This window comes from Hemibagrus wyckioides, linkage group LG05 (assembly GCF_019097595.1).
Source record: "Hemibagrus wyckioides isolate EC202008001 linkage group LG05, SWU_Hwy_1.0, whole genome shotgun sequence".
NCBI lineage: Eukaryota > Metazoa > Chordata > Actinopteri > Siluriformes > Bagridae > Hemibagrus > Hemibagrus wyckioides.
In genome coordinates this window covers 12,531,915-12,550,924 of record NC_080714.1, presented here as the reverse complement: position 1 = coordinate 12,550,924, position 19,010 = coordinate 12,531,915, and the positions used below count along the sequence as shown (strand labels likewise).

General features: G+C 41.0%; 1 protein-coding gene and 1 long non-coding RNA gene across 2 annotated transcripts in view; one reads left to right on the top strand and one right to left on the bottom strand.

Moving 5' to 3' along the window:
* The window catches only part of LOC131353269 (uncharacterized), a 230,517-nt gene that overhangs the window by 37,291 nt on the left and 174,216 nt on the right, over positions 1–19,010 (top strand). The gene's annotated exons all lie outside the window — the stretch shown is intronic.
* LOC131353271 (uncharacterized) overlaps positions 1–19,010 on the bottom strand; it is a 33,444-nt gene that overhangs the window by 1,086 nt on the left and 13,348 nt on the right. Inside the window, exon 1 of the long non-coding RNA XR_009204600.1 lies at positions 28–19,010. This exon is cut by the window's right edge and continues 13,348 nt beyond it. This is a non-coding gene — a long non-coding RNA (uncharacterized LOC131353271). The remainder of the gene's footprint in view (positions 1–27) is intronic.

Below are 19,010 nucleotides of genomic sequence, written 5' to 3'. Positions count from 1 at the left end.
GGTCTTGTATTAATTCTTAAAACTTACCAATTGTATTGTTTTTTTTTTTTGTAAAATATAAACTGTTAGTGAACCAAATCTTCAGAGTCTGGTCTGGTCACTGTTGTTGTGGCATCTTTCTCAGCAGCGAGCATATTCTTCTGAGACGCTGGTCCATTGGGTTGCATTGTACTATTTTGAGTTAATTGCATACAGTGAGGGTTACACAAAAGTTGGCGAGCCAGCCAGGAGATTGATTGCCTGACAACAACAGTGACTTATCAGTATAATAAATTAAGGGTCACTTTTATTGTGAAACAAGCTATCTAAGTAGTACCATTATGGATATAGTTGAGAAGGAGAGCGTGAATGTTTCCAACGCTGTCATAGTTAGTGGCATAACATTGAGAGAGTCTGACCAACATCTAGAAGCATGGCTCATGCGTTATGGCAGTATTAGTCGAATTCTGCTTATAGATGATCCAACATCTGAATTTCATCGGCAGGCTATAATAGAATTTGTACATAGCTCAGCAATGAAAGATCTGAAACCTCTGTTGCCCTTGAGTATTGTCAGCACTTCAGATGCTGATGTCATATTCACTGTGCGTGCTCTAGGCAGCGTATACTCGCCTGTAGCTAAAGACTATGCTAGTAAAGGCTATTTGGCAGAGCTGAAAGTCATTGCTAACACTACTGACACAGTGCTTCAAGAGGAGTCAGTGAAGATGAAGTCAATTGGTCCTCCCACTGGACAGCTGCCTAAATTGAGTGAGAGACAGGGATGTCTCACAGCAGACTCCCAAACTCGGGGACTCGGCACTGCCAGTTCGCTCAATGACCGTGGGTCACCTGCCGTGTCATATGGATTGGGAGACGGTAGAGACACAATTCTTTCCCCAGATGTTTCTCCATTGCTGGGTGCTAAATCCAAAAGAATACAAAACCTGTCCAAGGAAAATGAGATAAATACTGTACCTGATAGTGGCAGAATTAACCATTCTGCAGCCACCGGGATGTCACGTCCAGCTTTGACTATGGACATGATAGATCCTCCAGGTGTGCAGAGTGTTATAGTAGCATGTTGTGAGGACAAGTGATGTGACAGCCCAGCATACTTCTCTACGCCTCAGATCTTTCTCAGGGAAAGTTCCGCGCCCACCAAATGAGCCAGATTTTGAAACATGGAGAGCAAGTGTGGAATTCCTTCTGGATGACCCATCTGTTTCAGACTTGTCTCGTACAAGAAGAATCCTAGACAGCTTGCTTCCACCTGCTGCTGACGTAATCAAACACGTTAGTCCACAGTCATCACCCTCTGTGTATTTAGAGTTGTTGGAATCAGTTTATGGATCAGTGGAGGATGGGGAAGAGTTGCTGGCAAAGTTCATGACAATGCTACAGAATCAGGGAGAGAAACCTTCCAGCTACTTGCATCGATTACGAGTGATGTTGAGCGCAGTGGTGAGGAGAGGTGGTGTTGCAGAGGGCGAGCGTGATCGCTGTTTGTTGAAACAGTTCTGTTGTGGGTGCTGGGATAATGGCTTAATAGCAAATCTTCAGCTAGAAAGAAAGAAGATTAACCCACCATTTGCGGAGCTAGTAGTGTCTGTCAGAACAGAGAAAGACAGGCAAGCTTCAAAAGAAGATCGGATGAGAGGTCATTTTGGATTGACTAAACAAAGTCTAGTTCCTTCCAGGTCACGAGCTGCCACTCATCAGTTGTCCGCTCATTCACCTGATGTAGTCGTCAGAGCAGCTACTGAAATGGATTCCATGAGAAAGCAAATATCAGAAGTTCACGCCCAACTTGCTTCCATGCAACCACTGACTCACCAGAAATGCCAGCCTGCTTGATCCAAAGTGGTCGATGTGACTCCACTGAAAAAAGAACTGGCTGAGCTGCGAGCCCAGGTTCAAGCTATGGAAGCTGCATTTTCACAGAAGGTCTCGAACAGAAGCTCAGAGGCTGAGGAAATTGCCAAACTAACAAGACAGGTTGCAGAGTTAAAAGATCAACTCACTGTCCCAAGATCGCAGAATTTTCAACCTGAAAGAGCATTTCATCTCAAAAGACCTTCTGTAATGTCACAGCCCAAACAAGCTATACATGAAGGAAGTAAATTAGCCAACAGTGGTGAGTTAACCTCAGCTTGACCTCATCCAGGTTATTGCTTTTGTTGCGGAGAGGATGGTCATATAAGTCGAGAGCAAACGAAATCAGCTGAGAGAAAGACAGGCTCAGTGGGATCTGAAAAACCGAGGTGCATCCCCACGGTTAAACTACAAGCAGTCTCTGTAGCGGGGCTTACAGAAACTGAAGCAAGACCCACATGCCCTAACAAACCTGAAAGTGTGTACAATAAATTTTCGGATGCAGTGATACATAAGAAAGTACCAAGAGGATTGGTTGGAATGAAATGTACTGCTGAGGTAGTTCTTGAAGGAACTCCAGTAAATTGTTGGCTGGATACAGGTTCCCAGGTAACCACCATCCCACTTTCCTTTTATCAAGATCATCTCCCGAATCGCTCTATGAAATCTTTAGAGTCTTTACTTGAAGTAGAGGGAGCAAATGGGCAGTCAGTTCCCTACTTGAGCTATGTGGAGCTCACTCTAACATTCCCTAAGGAATTTTTGGGAGTAAAAGCGGAGGTTACCACATTAGCCCTAGTGTTTCCTGATTTGATGCACGTGCCCCAGGTCTTGGTGGGAACTAACTCACTTGATGCTCTTTATGCTGACCATGCTTGAGAAAACCCAGGAAACCTCAGTCCAGCCCTAAATGGGTATCGAGCAGTACTCAAAATTCTGGATGTTAGACACAAGCAGATGAACAATGAAGTTCTGGGATGTGTGACATTGGAACGAATTGCTCCTAAATTTGTGTCGGCGGGTAGTGTAACAGTTCTTGATGGAGTTGTTCATCTAAGTTGCTGTCCCGCAGACACCTTGACAACTTTGGAATGGCCAGCGATGTCATCCATGCTAGGCAGATTGCTAGTAGCCAGTGGTCTATACACTTTGCCTGCTAAACGCTCATTTAGTCTACCTGTATTAGTGAGAAATGACACCCAGAGTGACAGAGCTGTTCCACCAAAAGCTGTGATTGCTGAAATGCATCTTGTTCAGCACGTGATTGACACAAAGCCAAGGTATCATGCCCCTCAAACTCGAATGAATCCTGCCTGCTCACAGATAAAGTTTGATTTTGGTGATTCCCCTTTACCAGCAGAGTGGAGGAGCCGAATATCAACTTTGTTGAACACAATGCCAGAGGTGTTTGCTTTACATGACATGGACTATGGGCATACGGATAAAGTGAAGCATCGCATTAGACTTAGTGATGAAACTCCCTTTAAGCATCGCCCTAGGCCTATTCACCCAAAAGACGTCGATGCTGTTTGCAAACACTTAAAGGAACTGTTGTCTGCTGGGATTATTCGAGAATCTGAGTCTCCCTTTGCCTCTCCTATAGTGGTAGTGAGGAAGAATAATAATTCAGTACGCCTGTGCATCGATTTTATAAAGGATGCCTATGCGCTTCCCAATTTGGAGGAAGTGTTTTCTGTTTTAACTGGCTCATAGTGGTTCTCTGTTTTAGATTTGAAGTCGGGGTACTACCAAATCGAGATGGAGGAAACGGATAAACACAAGACAGCCTTCGTGTGCCCTCAAGGATTCTGGGAGTTTAATAAAATGCCGCAAGGAATCACAAATGCTCCCAGCACCTTTCAGAGGCTCATGGAGCGCTGTATGGGTGATCTGAACCGAAGACAGGTGCTAGTTTTTATAGACGACCTAATAATTTTTTCAGAAACTCTTGAAGAGCACGAACACTGACTAGTGCAAGTCCTTACACGGTTGAAGGAATATGGCTTGAAGCTTTCGCCTGAAAAATGTAAATTTTTTCAGACCTCAGTGCGATATTTGGGACACATTGTTTCCAAACACGGTGTGGAGACAGACCCAGACAAAATTGAGGCCATTAAAACCTGGCCAAGGCCACAGACTTTAAAAGAGCTAAAATCATTCTTGGGATTTGCTGGGTATTATAGGAGGTTTGTTCAGGATTTCTCTAAAATAGTTAAGCCTCTCAACAACCTTACAGCAGGATATTCCCGAATTCGAAAAGTAAGAAAGAGTAAGGACACGAACCGACAATACTATGATCCAAAAGAAAAGCTGGGAGACAGATGGAACGCTTCTTGCCAACAAGCATTTGAGACAATTGTGGAGAAATTAACAACTGCTCCGGTCTTGGGATACGCTGATCCTAAATTGCCCTATATATTACATACTGATGCCAGCACTACTGGCTTAGGTGCTGCCTTGTATCAAGAACAGGATGGGCAGATGAGGGTCCTTGCTTATGCAAGTCGGGGATTGACTAAGAGCGAAGCCCGATACCCAGCTCATAAGCTGGAGTTTTTGGCCCTCAAGTGGGCAGTTACCACAAAGTTCAGTGACTATTTGTATGGGACTGAATTTACTGTTGTGACTGACAGTAACCCTTTAACTTATATCCTGACTTCTGCCAAATTGGACGCAACTAGTTACAGATGGCTATCTGGGTTATCAGCGTATAATTTCAAAATACAATACAGAGCAGGAGCCCAAAACCAGGATGCGGATGGATTGTCCAGGCGCCCAAACAGTCAGCTACTAAATGATCGGGAGTCTCAAAAAGAACAGGAGAGAATTAAGCAATTCGCTCTGAACCACCTAGCTGAAACTGACCAAGATCTGCCTGTGATCCTTCCAGAAGCAGTAAAGGCTGTGTGTGAGAAACATCAGGTTAGCCATTCACAGGACGGGCATCGTCCTGTTTGGATGACATTAGCAGAATCCTTGACAATAAATGCGGATGCATTACCTCAAGAATTCCAAGAAGAATATGATCATGGTCTACCTGTGATCCCTCACCTCTCTGAGGAAAATTTAGCAAACAGGCAACGAGCAGTTCCCGAGTTGAACGAAGTACTGAAGTACTTAGAGTCTGGTGAAAAACCTCCCAGTAGGAAGGCCCTTTCATCTACAATGTCTATGTGGATGAGACAGTGGAATAAATTTGAGGTAAATAATGGAGTGATATATCGGAAAAGATTGGATCAAGGTAGGGTGTTGAGCCAGCTCGTGTTACCCAAGGATCTTTGCGAGATGGTACTTACCAACTTGCATTATGATATGGATCACCTAGGTCTGGAGCGAACTCTTGATCTCCTCTGTTCCAGGTTCTATTGGCCTAAAATGGCTGATGCTGTAGAGAGAAAAGTAAAAACCTGTGAGCGTTGCATTAGAAGAAAAGCTCCACCACAGAGAGCAGCTCCCTTAGTGAACATACAGACTAGCAGACCTCTAGAGCTGATCTGTATGGACTTCTTAACAGTAGAGCCTGACAGTAGTAACACAAAGGATATATTAGTCATTACAGACCATTTTATCAAATATGCTACTGCCGTACCTACCAAAGATCAGAAGGCTCGAACTGTGGCCAAATGTCTCTGGGACCATTTCTTATTACACTATGGCTTCCCAGAAAAATTGCATAGTGATCAGGGCCCAGACTTTGAGTCACGAACCATTCAAGAACTGTGCAAAATCGCCGGCATCCGTAAGGTGAGAACAACCCCCTATCATCCAAGAGGGAACCCAGTAGAGAGGTTCAACAGGACCTTGCTGCAAATGCTGGGAACCTTGGAGAATGACAAGAAAGCCCACTGGAAGGAGTTCGTAAAACCGCTTGTGCATGCCTATAATTGCACGAAAAATGATGTTACGGGGTACTCGCCTTATGAAATGATGTTTGGCCGACAGCCTCAATTACCTGTGGATCTCACCTTTGGACTTCCAGTGAGTAATTCCTTTCATTCTCACTCGCAGTATGTAAAATCTCTTAAGAATCGGTTAGAGAAGCGCTATCAGCTCGCCACTCGCAATGCTTTGAAGGTGGCGGAAAGAAATAAGAAGAGATTTGATAGAAATGTTGTTGCCTCAGTTCTGGATATAGGTGATCGAGTCCTAGTAAGGAATGTCCGGCTAAGGGGAAAACACAAAATAGCGGCCAGATGGGAGCCTGACATTTATGTTGTGTTAAGGAAAAGCAGTAGTATTCCTGTGTACACGGTTTGCCCAGAAGGAAAGGAAGGTCCGGTGCGTACTTTGCATCGTGATTTGCTTTTGCCCTGTGGTTTTTTGCCTAACACGGAGTCTGAAGAATCTGTCCAGCAGAAAGAACATCGTAGGCCTAGAACTAGAGCTCAGTCCAGAATTGAAGATGCTGCTGAAGCAGAAGCTGTGCATAGTCATTCTGAATCAGAAAGTGAATCTGTCCACTTTGATGTACCTGGAGAGTCATTAGAGTTCACTACAAAAGTTATTCTGGAAGAGAGACCAACACCCCATTCAGTGTGTTCAAGGAACTTACCCGAAGTTGCATCCGAAAATCCACCATTTGTTACCCCTGATCATTTAAGAGAAGCTGCACCTGCTGAAACAAACTTAAACAGTGATGAGGTAGAAAGGAACTCACCTGAGGTGTTTCATGCAGACCCAAACGCTTCTGGGGTTGAACCTGAAAAGGATAGAGAGGATGGATTAGTGGAGGTAACCTTAGAAAAAGAACGTAATTTCTCAAGTGAGCTAGCTGATGAGTCGTTTGAAGTGGTCAATGAAACTGTACCTGAATCACGTGGAAAACACCACTCCTCATTTTCAGTCACCTCCTGTCAGACACACTCCAGACATTTCAATGGTGGCAGATGATGCAGGAGATATGAGACCAAAGCGCTCACAAAGGCAGACTAGACCACCAGACAAGCTGCAGTATGCACGGTTAGGAAATCCATTGATGTCAGTCATTCAGTCTTTATTGCAAGGATTAAGCTCGGCACTTACGGAGTTAGTGGAGGAATGTGATTATATTAAGTATCGCAATACAGAGCCCAGTGCAGTTTTACCTGTGTGACTTGGCCACTCCCAAGCACAGGGACATGCTTTGGTTCAGGAGGTAACGTGTAACCAAGGTTACCAGGGAGTAACGGGAACAGAAAAAAATATATATACAATTATATATTATATTAGAACATATTAATGTGAAAGATATTGAAAGTAAATAAGTATAATTTAAAATAAAATGTTTTGTTTACATGAATGCATATTCATAGTTGGTTAATGATGTGGCCAATAGCGAGTCGTCTCCAATGGAAGAACAGCCAATGGGTGTGCAGCATGCGATATAGGAAAAAAATGACTTCCGGTTTGTACACGAGGTTAGCATGTGAACTGGAATTAGCTTTTTCTCGTGCGCACATGAACATCTGAGCTAGAACAGTGCTCGTTGGTGCTCCGCGAAAAAAAAAGAAAGAAAAAAAGAACATCTTCCTGAGCGAATTTTGTCGATAGATCCATGAGAAAGAAAAGGATTTAAACTGGACGAGATACCTCTATGCCTTTCTGGAGTTTTCTAAGTTTAAGGATTTCCTTGGTAAGCCAGTTTGCCGTTTTATTAGTTATAGTTATGCTATTTCTGTTAAGCTGGAGCAAAAAACAAGATAATTTACATTTTTGAGAGTGAATTATGTATGTTATAGATGTGTGATGCTGTATTCAGTAAATGGTAGCTAACTGTGTAATCATTTATTAATGCATAGTGTTCAGTTCTATATAAGAGTGTGTTATATGGGAAAAAATGACAGTCACAGACACTGCAGGTCTGGAGAAAATATTGTTTATTTGAAGAATGCATGTAACATATTGACAATATTCAGGATATCTGTGAAATGTATACTGAACAGTGGTTAGATTATTTTTATTAGTTAACATTTTATTATGTAATGGGAGTATTAATGATTGTTTTGTGACCTTGTCTGTTCAAGGTCAGGTTTTTGGTTTTGGTGTGGATTGTCCCGGCCTTCCATTGATTCTGAGGAGGTTTGGACTGGCGAGCCATTGAGTCTGTTCTTGGATTTTTCTGTGAAATAAAATATGTTTGTGAACTCTGCGAATGGTAGGAAATTGAATGGCGTTTACTTTTCTACTCGGATGGAGGTAATTTTTCCCCCCTTGTTCAAGGATAAAGAAACATTTTTGCTACAGATACTTCAACAACTGTTTTTAAAGGACTGATAAGATCTGAAGGGTACGAATTGTCATAACAGAAATTAAGTGGTCGAATTCAGATGTATTCATTTTCTTTATTTTTTTTTTGTATACTGTTTATTGTGTGTGTTAAAGAAAACTTACCTTGCTGGAGGAAGAAAAAAGGTTTTGGAAATCTAAAACAAAGAGGGATAATAAGAACATTTTTGGTTAACGTTGTGGGAAACGTTGGAAACGTTGTTGTTTTTTTTATTTTATTTTTTTTCCATGGTCTTGTATTAATTCTTAAAACTTACCAATTGTATTTTTTTTTTTTTTGTAAAATATAAACTGTTAGTGAACCAAATCTTCAGAGTCTGGTCTGGTCACTGTTGTGGCATCTTTCTCAGCAGCGAGCATATTCTTCTGAGACGCTGGTCCATTGGGTTGCATTGTACTATTTTGAGTTAATTGCATACAGTGAGGGTTACACAAAAGTTGGCGAGCCAGCCAGGAGATTGATTGCCTGACAACAACAGTGACTTATCAGTATAATAAATTAAGGGGAACTTTTATTGTGAAACAAGCTATCTAAGTAGTACCATTATGGATATAGTTGAGAAGGAGAGCGTGAATGTTTCCAACGCTGTCATAGTTAGTGGCATAACATTGAGAGAGTCTGACCAACATCTAGAAGCATGGCTCATGCGTTATGGCAGTATTAGTCGAATTCTGCTTATAGATGATCCAACATCTGAATTTCATCGGCAGGCTATAATAGAATTTGTACATAGCTCAGCAATGAAAGATCTGAAACCTCTGTTGCCCTTGAGTATTGTCAGCACTTCAGATGCTGATGTCATATTCACTGTGCGTGCTCTAGGCAGCGTATACTCGCCTGTAGCTAAAGACTATGCTAGTACGCTGGTCCATTGGGTTGCATTGTACTATTTTGAGTTAATTGCATATAAGCAGAAGGCATATGATGAGTTGTATACCGGGTTAGACACTAGAGAGGGAGATGGGAAGGATGTGCAGCAAGTTAGATTTATTAAGGATAGAGATGGAAAGGTGCTCACAAGTGAGGAGAGTGTACAGAGGAGATGGAAGGAGTACTTTGAAAAGCTGATGAATGAGGAAAATGAGGGAAAAAAAAGAGTAGACGGGTTGAACTCTGGAACAGAACATAGATAAGATTAGAAAAGATGAAGTCAGGAAGGCTTTGAAGAGGATGGAAAAGTAGAAAGGCGGTTTGGCCTGATGACATCCCAGTGGAGGTCTGGAAGTGTCTAGGAGAGGCAGCAGTGGAATTTTTAACTAGTTTGTTTAACAGGGTTTTAGAGAGAGAAGATGCCTGAGGAATGGAGAAAAAGTGTATTAGTGCCGATCTTCAAGAATAAGGGTGACGTGCAGAGTTGCAGCAGATATAGTGGGATAAAGTTGATGATAAAGTTGAGCTATGGGAAAGAGTAGTGGAATCTAGGTTAAGGAAGGTAGTGAAAATTTGTGAGCAGTAGTATGGTTCATGCCCAGAAATAGCACAACAGATGCAATTTTTGCTCTGAGAATTTTGATGGAGAAGTACAGGGATGGTCAGGGTTACACTGTGTGTTTGTAGACTTGGAGAAAGCGTATGACAGGTTGCCAAGAGCTGTGGTACTGTATGTGGAAGTCAGGAGTAGGTGGACAGTGGTGAGGTGTGCTGTAGGTCAGACAGAGGAGTTCAATGTAGAGGTGGGACTGCATCAGGGATTGGCTCTGAGCCCCTTTCTGTTTGCTATGGTGATAGAGCAGTTGACAGAGGAGGTCAGACAGGAGTTGGACAATGATGTTTGCAGATGACATTGTGATCTGTAGTGAGAGCAGGGAACAGGTGGAGGAAAACCTGCAGAGGTGGAGGTTTGCGCAGAAGAGAAGAGGAATTAGTTGTAGTAAGGCTGAGTACGTGTGTGAATGAAAGGGAGGGAAGTGGAACAGTAAGATTACAGGGTGGAGAGATGAAGGTACAGAAGTTTAAGTGGAGAGTGTGGGAAAGAGGTAAAGAAAACAGCTTCACTGAGGAAGAGACAGGAGTCAGAGCTGGAGGTAGCAGAGCTGAAGATGTTGAGGTTCTCTTTGGGAGTGGCAAGGTTGGACAGGATTAGGAACGAGTACATCAGAGGGACAGCTCATGTTGGATGTTTGGGGGACAAAATTAGGGAGGCCAGATTCAAGATTCAAGAAGCTTTATTGTCATTTCAACCACATATAGCTGATGCAGTACATAGTGAAATGAAACATTTCTCCAGGACCTGGTGCTACATAAACATACAACAACAAAGAGTTCAACACAAAAACAACACCACAGAGCTAGGACAGAAGTTTGTCTTGGCCACGTAAAGTGCACAGTGTGCAGCTAGGTGCAAACAGAGCATAGACAAGACAGTGCAAAAGACAATAAATACAAGAAAAACAACACAAAAAACACAGGACACTTAGTGCCAAAAAAGAAAGAAAAGAACATGTGTAATGGAATGTAAGTGAAATAAAATAAGATAAAATGAAATGATGTAAAAAAAAAAAATATTGTGCAAAAATACATAACATAAATACAACTGTAGCAGCAGATGACAGGTTGAGGTAGTGCAATAAGTAATGAACAATATAAATTACGTGTGTGCATCCACACAGTCGAGAGAGAGAGTGTGTGTGTGTATATGTGCGTGAGAGAGACAGAGAGTTGTATACAGTTCAGTCCTGAGTGAGTGAGTGTGTGTGTGAGAGAGAGAGAGTGTAGAACAGTTCAGTCCTGGGTGTTGAGGAGCCTGATGGCTTGAGGAAAGAAACTGTTACACAGTCTGGTTGTGAGGGCCCAAATGCTCTGGTACCTCTTTCCAGATGGCAGGAGGGTGAAGAGTGTGTGTGAGGGGTGTGTGGGGTCAGTCACAATGCTGTTAGCTTTGCGGATGAAGCGTGCGGTGTAAATGTCTGTGATAGAGGGAAGAGGGACTCAGATGATCTTTTCAGCTGTCCTCACTATCCGCTGAAGGGTCTTGCGATCCGAGATGGTGCAGTTCCCAAACCAGGCAGTGATGCAGCTGCACAGGATGCTCTCAATGGTCCCTCTATAGAACATAGTCAGGATGGGGGAAGGGAGATAGGCTTTCCTCAGCCTCCTCAGGAAGTAGAGGCACTGCTGGGCTTTCTTGGTGATGGAGCTGGTGTTGAGTGACCAGGTGAAGTTCTCCACCAGATGGACACCAAGGAATTTGGTGCTCTTGACAATCTCCACCGAGGATCTGTCGATGAACAGCGAAGAATGGTCGCTCTGTGCTCTCCTGAAGTCAACAACCATCTCTTTAGGATGGTTTGGACATGTTCAGAGGAGGGAGAGTGAATATACTGGTAGGAGAATGTTGGACATGGAGCTACCAGGCAGGAGGCAAAGAGGAAGGCCAAAGAGGAGGTATATGGATGTAATAAATGAGGATATGAAGCTAGTGGGTGCAAGTGTTGAGGATGCAGAAGATAGGGTAGGTGGAGAGAGATGATTCGCTGTGGCGAACCCTGAAGGGAAAAGCCGAACGAAGAAGTAGTCTTAATTAATTTGCTCTAAAGACACAAGGCTCTTTAATCTACCAAAAAGGAGCAGACGAAGGACAGTAGCAGCTAGGCCTAAACTTCAGCACGTGGTGATTGAATTTCATTTGGATTTTGATACATCATTCTATATTTTCAGTGAAGATTTATTCAAATTCTCTTTATCTTTATATTTAGCAGCTAGTTCAATGGACATTAATCTACAGGACTTTTGGATTATACTATAGACAAGACAACAATGGTCAGCTAAGGTTTTCTTTCTTTCCCGCATTTTCAAACAACAGTGACAAAGCAACAGTACATTTGTTTGACTTTGAGTCTTTGTGTGGCAGCAATTTTTATGTTTTGGGGTTGTGTCTATGAAAATGTTTTGTGTGTCTTTTCATATAAACTTTAAAACCATATTTTGTGGTGTATGTGTGTTTGAGTGGACATGGGTTAATTACACTGAACAAAATTATAAATGCAACACTTGTTTTTTCCCCCATTTTTCATGAGCTGACCTCAAAGATCTGAGACTTTTTCTACGTACACAAAAGGCCTATTTCTCTCATTCACAAATCTGTCTAAATCTGTGTTTAGACAGATTTGTGAACTGTAGAAGTGAGCACTTCTCCTTTGCCGAGATAATTCATCCACTTCACAGGTGTGGCATATCAAGATGCTGATTAGACAGCATGATTATTGCACAGGTGTGCCTTAGGCTGGCCACAATAAATGCCACTCTAAAATGTGCAGTTTTATCACACAGCACAATGCCACAGATGTCGCAAGTTTTGAGGGAGCGTGCAATTGGCATGATGACTGCAGGAATGTCCACCAGAGCTGTTGCCCATAAACTGTCTCCAAAGGCGTTTCAGAGAATTTGGCAGTACATCCAACCGGCCCCACAACCGCAGACCACGTGTAAGCACACCAGCCCAGGACCTCCACATCCAGCATCTTCACCTCCAATCTCAGGGAAGATTTTATCAAATTTTACTAATTTGATACCTTCATGTTGGTTTCTTCTTTACATCAGAAGGATTTGGCCATTTTTATTCATACAAGCCTCTTAGGTGCTTGCTCAGTCTTTTGTTATTTTAAGACTGGACTACTGCAACTCTTTGCTGGCAGGTCTACCTCTAAGCACAACTGAAGCTCTGCAAATACAAAATGCAACTGCATGAGTTGTTTTTTAACCTGCAAGTTCTCTTGCCCACAATGCCAAAAATGGACCAGCACCCTCTTGCCTCAAAACTCTTATAAGTCCTTGAACAGGACCACAATCCCTCCCCTCATCTCTTCTAGCACTGCTAACTGTTCCCACAATCACCCAGGGTACAAAGTAGGTAATTATCAAGACTCTTCTCTGTTCTAGTGCCTAGGTGGTTGAATGAACTTCCTAAGCCCAAGCAGCTAAATCACTCAGTCTTCAAACGATGGGTCAAAAGACCCAACTTTTCTTGAATTATTTAAACTAGCACTTATTTTTTTCCTGTTTGTTCATATATATTTTTTTATTATTATTTTTTTAATCATGTGCTTTATTTTTCTCCAAGCAGAGTTTTAGATTCATGGATATCCTCCGTCTGTAACTAGGTGAACAATTATTGCTATTCATTGATTGAGACTTAGAAGGACTTTTATGCATTGCTCTGGAAAAGAGTGTAATTTCAGTGAGTTCAGTTTTCTTCACTAGTCTTCCAAGTCACTCAATCTGAATCAAACAGAACACCTTTGAGATTTAATGGGAGGCTCATAGCATGAAAGGGCACCTGAAAGACCTGCAGGGATTGCATGATGCAATCATGTTTGCATGGACCAGAATATCAAAGGAATATTTACACTGTGGAATATATCTTTTGGAGTCTATGCCAAGAAGATTTTAAGTCATTTTGATTTTCCATATGCCATTACTGATGGCAAAACACTTAAGGTGATCACTTGTTCCTAGAAGCAATTCTATTATACATTTTGCTAAAGAGCACATGCAAATTTTTAATATTTTACTTAATCCTTTGATTATGGATGTTATGTCGATTTCATTTGTCCTGAGAAGATGTATAATATTAATAAATTGAAAGTTCAGTCATGTTCCAATAATTCTGGTGGTGTAATAGTCATATCTGATAGAAACTTTAAAGAAAATTTCTTGTCATTTTTTGTCAGAGGGTAGGTAGATTCTAACTATCCAATGACATTCTTTAGACAAAAGGCAAATTTCCACCAGCATTATTCCACCTAATATTAATGTTAGGAAAATTCATTTATTTATTAACCTAGTCATAACTGATTTTAGTGATTTTTGCTTTACCCTCATTTACCCTAATTCATTTACAGAAATCACATATAAACTTTTGGCTGATTTCAGATTCCCTAGCTTCTTTTATCCACTCTTATGAAATCTCTCCAGGTTATTTAATAGACCATGCTGCAGTTTAGTTGAGGCTTTCAGATGCTAATAGGGCAAAAATATAAATACAGGTTTCTGGAAAAAATAGCTATTCTTTCTTAGACCAAACCTATTATTGGGTAAACATATAAAACATTAAAAATAATAATAAAAGATATGAGGCTGAGATACTTTTAAATTGAAGTTTTGTTTTGTTTTGTTTTTTAAATGAATGCTGCAGCAACTCAAATTAAGAAGCCTTCAAAAAGAACACTAAAATGTAGAAAGACATTCTAAATGAAACAAATGTCCCTCTTAGTAAACCTGTAAACTTCTTCGTAATGAAAATGAAAAATGAGATTGCTTATTTTTTTAGTACAAATGTAGACATTCTAAAATAAATTAGTCTCTATACACTGTCCTCAACAAAGCTTTGGTGTTTCCCTCACACAACACTGAAGACAAGAAGTTTATTCCACAGGTTTAATGGTCTTGGTTATGGAGTGAAACTACAAATAAACAAATGAGCACATTAAATAATAATGTCCAGACTAACAAAATTAGTCATAACATTCACATCAGAATATTCAGTGATGCCTGGAAACAAACATCATTCCCATGTGCAAATACGCAACACAGCTGCACAACACCAAAACACAACGTGGCCAATGCAACAGCTTGATGAAAATGGCCAATAAATTCACTTTATCCAAAACAGTTCACATGTATATACAGATATAATGAACATTATTGTAAAATAAATAAATACTTACAAGAAATGCTGTTGCAAGGTTAAAGATTACAGAGATACATGGCAATTAAAGAGAGCCATCAATATTGCTGCCCGATAAGAAGCTCTTAACTATTTCCTGAATCACGTGAACACCGGAAATTGCATTTTAAAGTAACACTAAACTTGCCACTAGATGGGGCTCTAAACCATCAATAAAGTGAATAGGAGAGTTACTGCCATTAATGAATCATACTATAACATTGCAACACGAACCCTCCCCGGAATACTAATTAATCACGTGACACGCTGCTTGTTTCCCACAAACATAAATACTCCACACATGCACTCTAATGGTGTGTTCCTTGTATGACCCTGCCTATTTCTCTTACTGCTCGCTTCGTTTTGCACTTTCGGTTTTCTTTACCCGCATCAGTGTTTTTTCCGGTTTTGACTCGCGCTTGTTCTCTGACTACGATTTTGCCTGAGAGTTTCTTAATAAATAATATCTGTGTATGGATTCGACTTGTGCATCCTTACACATACTCAATAAACAATTAAACCTCTTAATAAATTAAACACTGAACATGAAATCTGTTTAAATTAAACTTGTTCCGTGGATAACACCACTATCCACAAGTAATTTGAACTGACCTAAAGTTTCTCAGGAGCAAGGAGAAGGACTGTCTTAGTGATATGCCGTATGAAAACATAGGTCCATCTTTCTTGAACACCTTGACTTCTACCTTTTGGACTTTGTTGTCTTTCCTTGGGAAGACTTGAGTGACAATTCCCATTGGCCATTCATTCCTTTTTTGTTGTTCATCCTCCAAAAGCACAATACTTCCTGCTTCAAGATCAGGCTTACTAGAGGGCCACTTTCTTTTTGGTTGCAGAAGAGATAGATACTGCTTTTTCCATTTATCCCAGAAAGTTTGTGCCAAGTGTTGCACCCTGACCCACTGTTGGTTATGAAGAGTATTGACCCAATCACCATCTGGGACAGGAGCAGTTGTGACCCTTTGGGTTAAGAGCGCACTGGGTGTTAGTATAAATGGCAGGTGCCATGCTCACACTCAGGCAGGTGAATATTACTGCCCACCTTTTGCTCTGTGCATGACCACCTCTAGTTCTTCGTGTCATCACAGTCCATGGGCTGAAAACCTCTAAACCTACGTTCATAAACGGAGGATCAGTGGATACACGATCAGCTGGAAGGTCAGCCATTTTTTAATCTGCGCTTCTGAGTTTTCGGCATGTAACACATTCATGAATGACACTGCAAACTTGCCTCTTGCCACCAACTACCCAATAGCCAGCAGCAGGCACAGCACCCTGTGTGTAATGTCGTCCCTGGTGTTGCAGTTTCTCATAGTGATGTTTGACTAAAAGTGTTGCAATGTGATGTTTACCTGGGATTATAAGGGGTTTTCACACGACAAACTCTGTGTTTCTGTTAATCGTCCTCCTACTCTTAGCAGGCCATCTATATCTATGAAAGGGTCTAAAGCTTTGAGAGAGCTTTCCCTGGGGAGCTTATTCCCTGTTTCCAAGCTCTTATACTCTTGGGGATATTCCTCCTGTTGTACTGCTTTGATGATAATATTTTCAGCATATAAGAGTTCTTCCACTGTTGGAGCACTAGAACAGTAATGCTAACCCTTGCAACTTGATGTTTGTTTTGTAGAACCTTTTTGGAACTGTCCAGATATGTGAACCAGACGTGCAATGGCATGAGTGCTGGACTTCCAATTGGAGAACTTAGAGAAGCATTGTGCTCCAAGACTATTATTCATCAGCGTAGTCTTCAATGTGGAAACCTCAGGACGTACCTCTGCATCTGAAGAAAGACTCACAAGCTTATATGTGTTCTCTTCATGTAGAGTCTGGGGGTTGTTTAACAGAAACTGTTTGCTCGGGGCATGATGAGGCCGACTTGACTGATTCCACATGAATCCATCAATCTAAGGTAAGCAACTGCAGCTATTGCTTTTGTTGACACATCAGAGAAGAGAATCAGTTCCCTTTTTGTAGCTGTTAAAGGTGATATATTTGCGTAGCATCTTGGAACGTGGAGTTTACTTAAAACCTTAAATGAATGTCGCCATGTCCCATTTTTCCTCCATTTCTTTGGGAAGAGGGGCATCCCAGTCATCAGTGTGGTTATTAAGCTGTCTCATGATCGATTTGCCCTGGATTGTAACTGGGGCAACAAGGCCAAGGGGATCAAAGATGCTATTGACGGTTTATAGAACACCACAATGAGTAAAGGGTTTTGTTTCAGTATCTATTTCGAACGAAAAGGTGTCAGATTTCAGACTCCAATTCAGTCCAAGACTACTTTGCATAGGAAGCATGTAAGAGCCAAGATCCAAATCTTTAAGATCACTGGCATAATCCTGAGATAGGAAGGCCTTCTCTTCTGTTTGAAGCTATCTTGTGAAGCCATAAGTTGGAACCAGTGAGAGTCCTCTGTGTGTTTTTGAGCAAGTCTACTGCTTCCTTCGCTGTAGAAAGAGACTTCAACCCATCGACGGCATAGAAGTCATAGTTCATAAAAGTCTTGACATCAGGGTCCCCATTTTTGACAGTGTAGCGCTCGCTGTGTGCAATTTACTCATAAAGTAGTACAATGCAAACCAATGGACCAGCATCTCAAAAGAATAAGCTCGCTGCTGAGAAAGATGCCACAACAACAGTGACCAGACTCTGAAGATTTGGTTCATTAGCTGTTTATATTTTACAAAAAAAAAACAACACAACTGGTAAGATGTTTCAATTAACACAAAACACTGAAAATAAAAAACAACAATATTTTCCACAATGTTAACCAGAAATGTTCTTATCTCTCTTTGTTTTAGATTTCAAAACCCTTTTTTTCCTTCAGCAAGGTAGGTTTTTTTTCACACACACAATAGTCAATATACTAAAATGAATAATGAATAAATTTAAATATGACCACTTATTTTCTGTTATAACTATTCATAACCTTTTTTTAACCTTTCAGTCCTTCAAAGTTGTTGAATTGTCCATAGCAAAAATGTGAATGTTTCTTTACCCGTGAACAAAGGGGAAAAAATACCTCCATCCGAGGAGAAAAAGTAAAAGCCAAACTGGTCTTTTTTCACAGAAAATCAGAAAAAGAAAAGAACAGACTCAATGGCTCGCCAGTCCAAACCTCCTCAGAATCAATGGACAAGTCCACACCAGAAACAAAAACCTGACCTTGAACAGACAAGGTCATTAATAATAGTATTAATAACTATCATTAATACTCATATTACATCATATAATAAAATGTTAAAAAATGTTATAAAACTAATAAAAAATAATCTAACCACTGTTCATTATACATTTCACAAATATCTTGAATGTTGTCAAAACATTACGTGCATTCTTCAAATAAAGAATATTTTCTCCAGACATGCAATGCCTTACCAAGGAAATCCTTAAACTCAAAAAACTCCAGAAAGGCATAGATGTATCTCATCCAGTTTAAATCCTTTTCTTTCTCATGAATCTATCGACAAAATTTGCTCAGAAAGATGTTCCTTTCTTTCTTTTCCACGGAGCACCACTGAACACTGCTCTAGTTCAGAAGTTCGTGCACGCATCAGAAAAGCTACTTCCAACTCACATGCTAACCTTGTGTACAATCCAGAAGTCAATTTTTTTCTATACCGCATTCTGCACACTCATTGGCCGTTCTTCCTTTGGAGACGACTCGCTATTGGCCACATCATTAACCAACTGGGAATATGCATTTGTGTAAATATAATATTTTATTACTCTCCTCTACCCAGAGATTTTACTTACTGTGAATGAGAATGAGAGGAATTACTGACTGGAAGTCCAAAAGCGAGATCCACAGGTAATCAAGGCCAAACATAATTTCATAAGGTAAGTACCCCGTAACATCATTTTTCGTGCAATTGTAGGCATGCACAAGCAGTTTAATGAATTCCTTCCAGTGGGCTTTCTTGTCATTCTGCAGGGTTCCCAGCATTTGCAGCAAGGTCCTGTTGAACCGCTCTACTGGGTTCCTTCTTGGATGATATGGGGTTGTTCTCACTTTCCGGATACCGGCGACTTTGCACAGTTCTTGAATGGTTCGTGACTTTAATGGTGCGAGCCTTCTGATCTTTGTTAGGTACTGCAATAGTATATTTGGTAAAAATGGTCCGTAATGACTAATATATACTTTGTGTTGCTATTGTCTGTATCTACTGTTAAGAAGTCCATACAGATCAGCTCAAGGGGTCTGCTGGT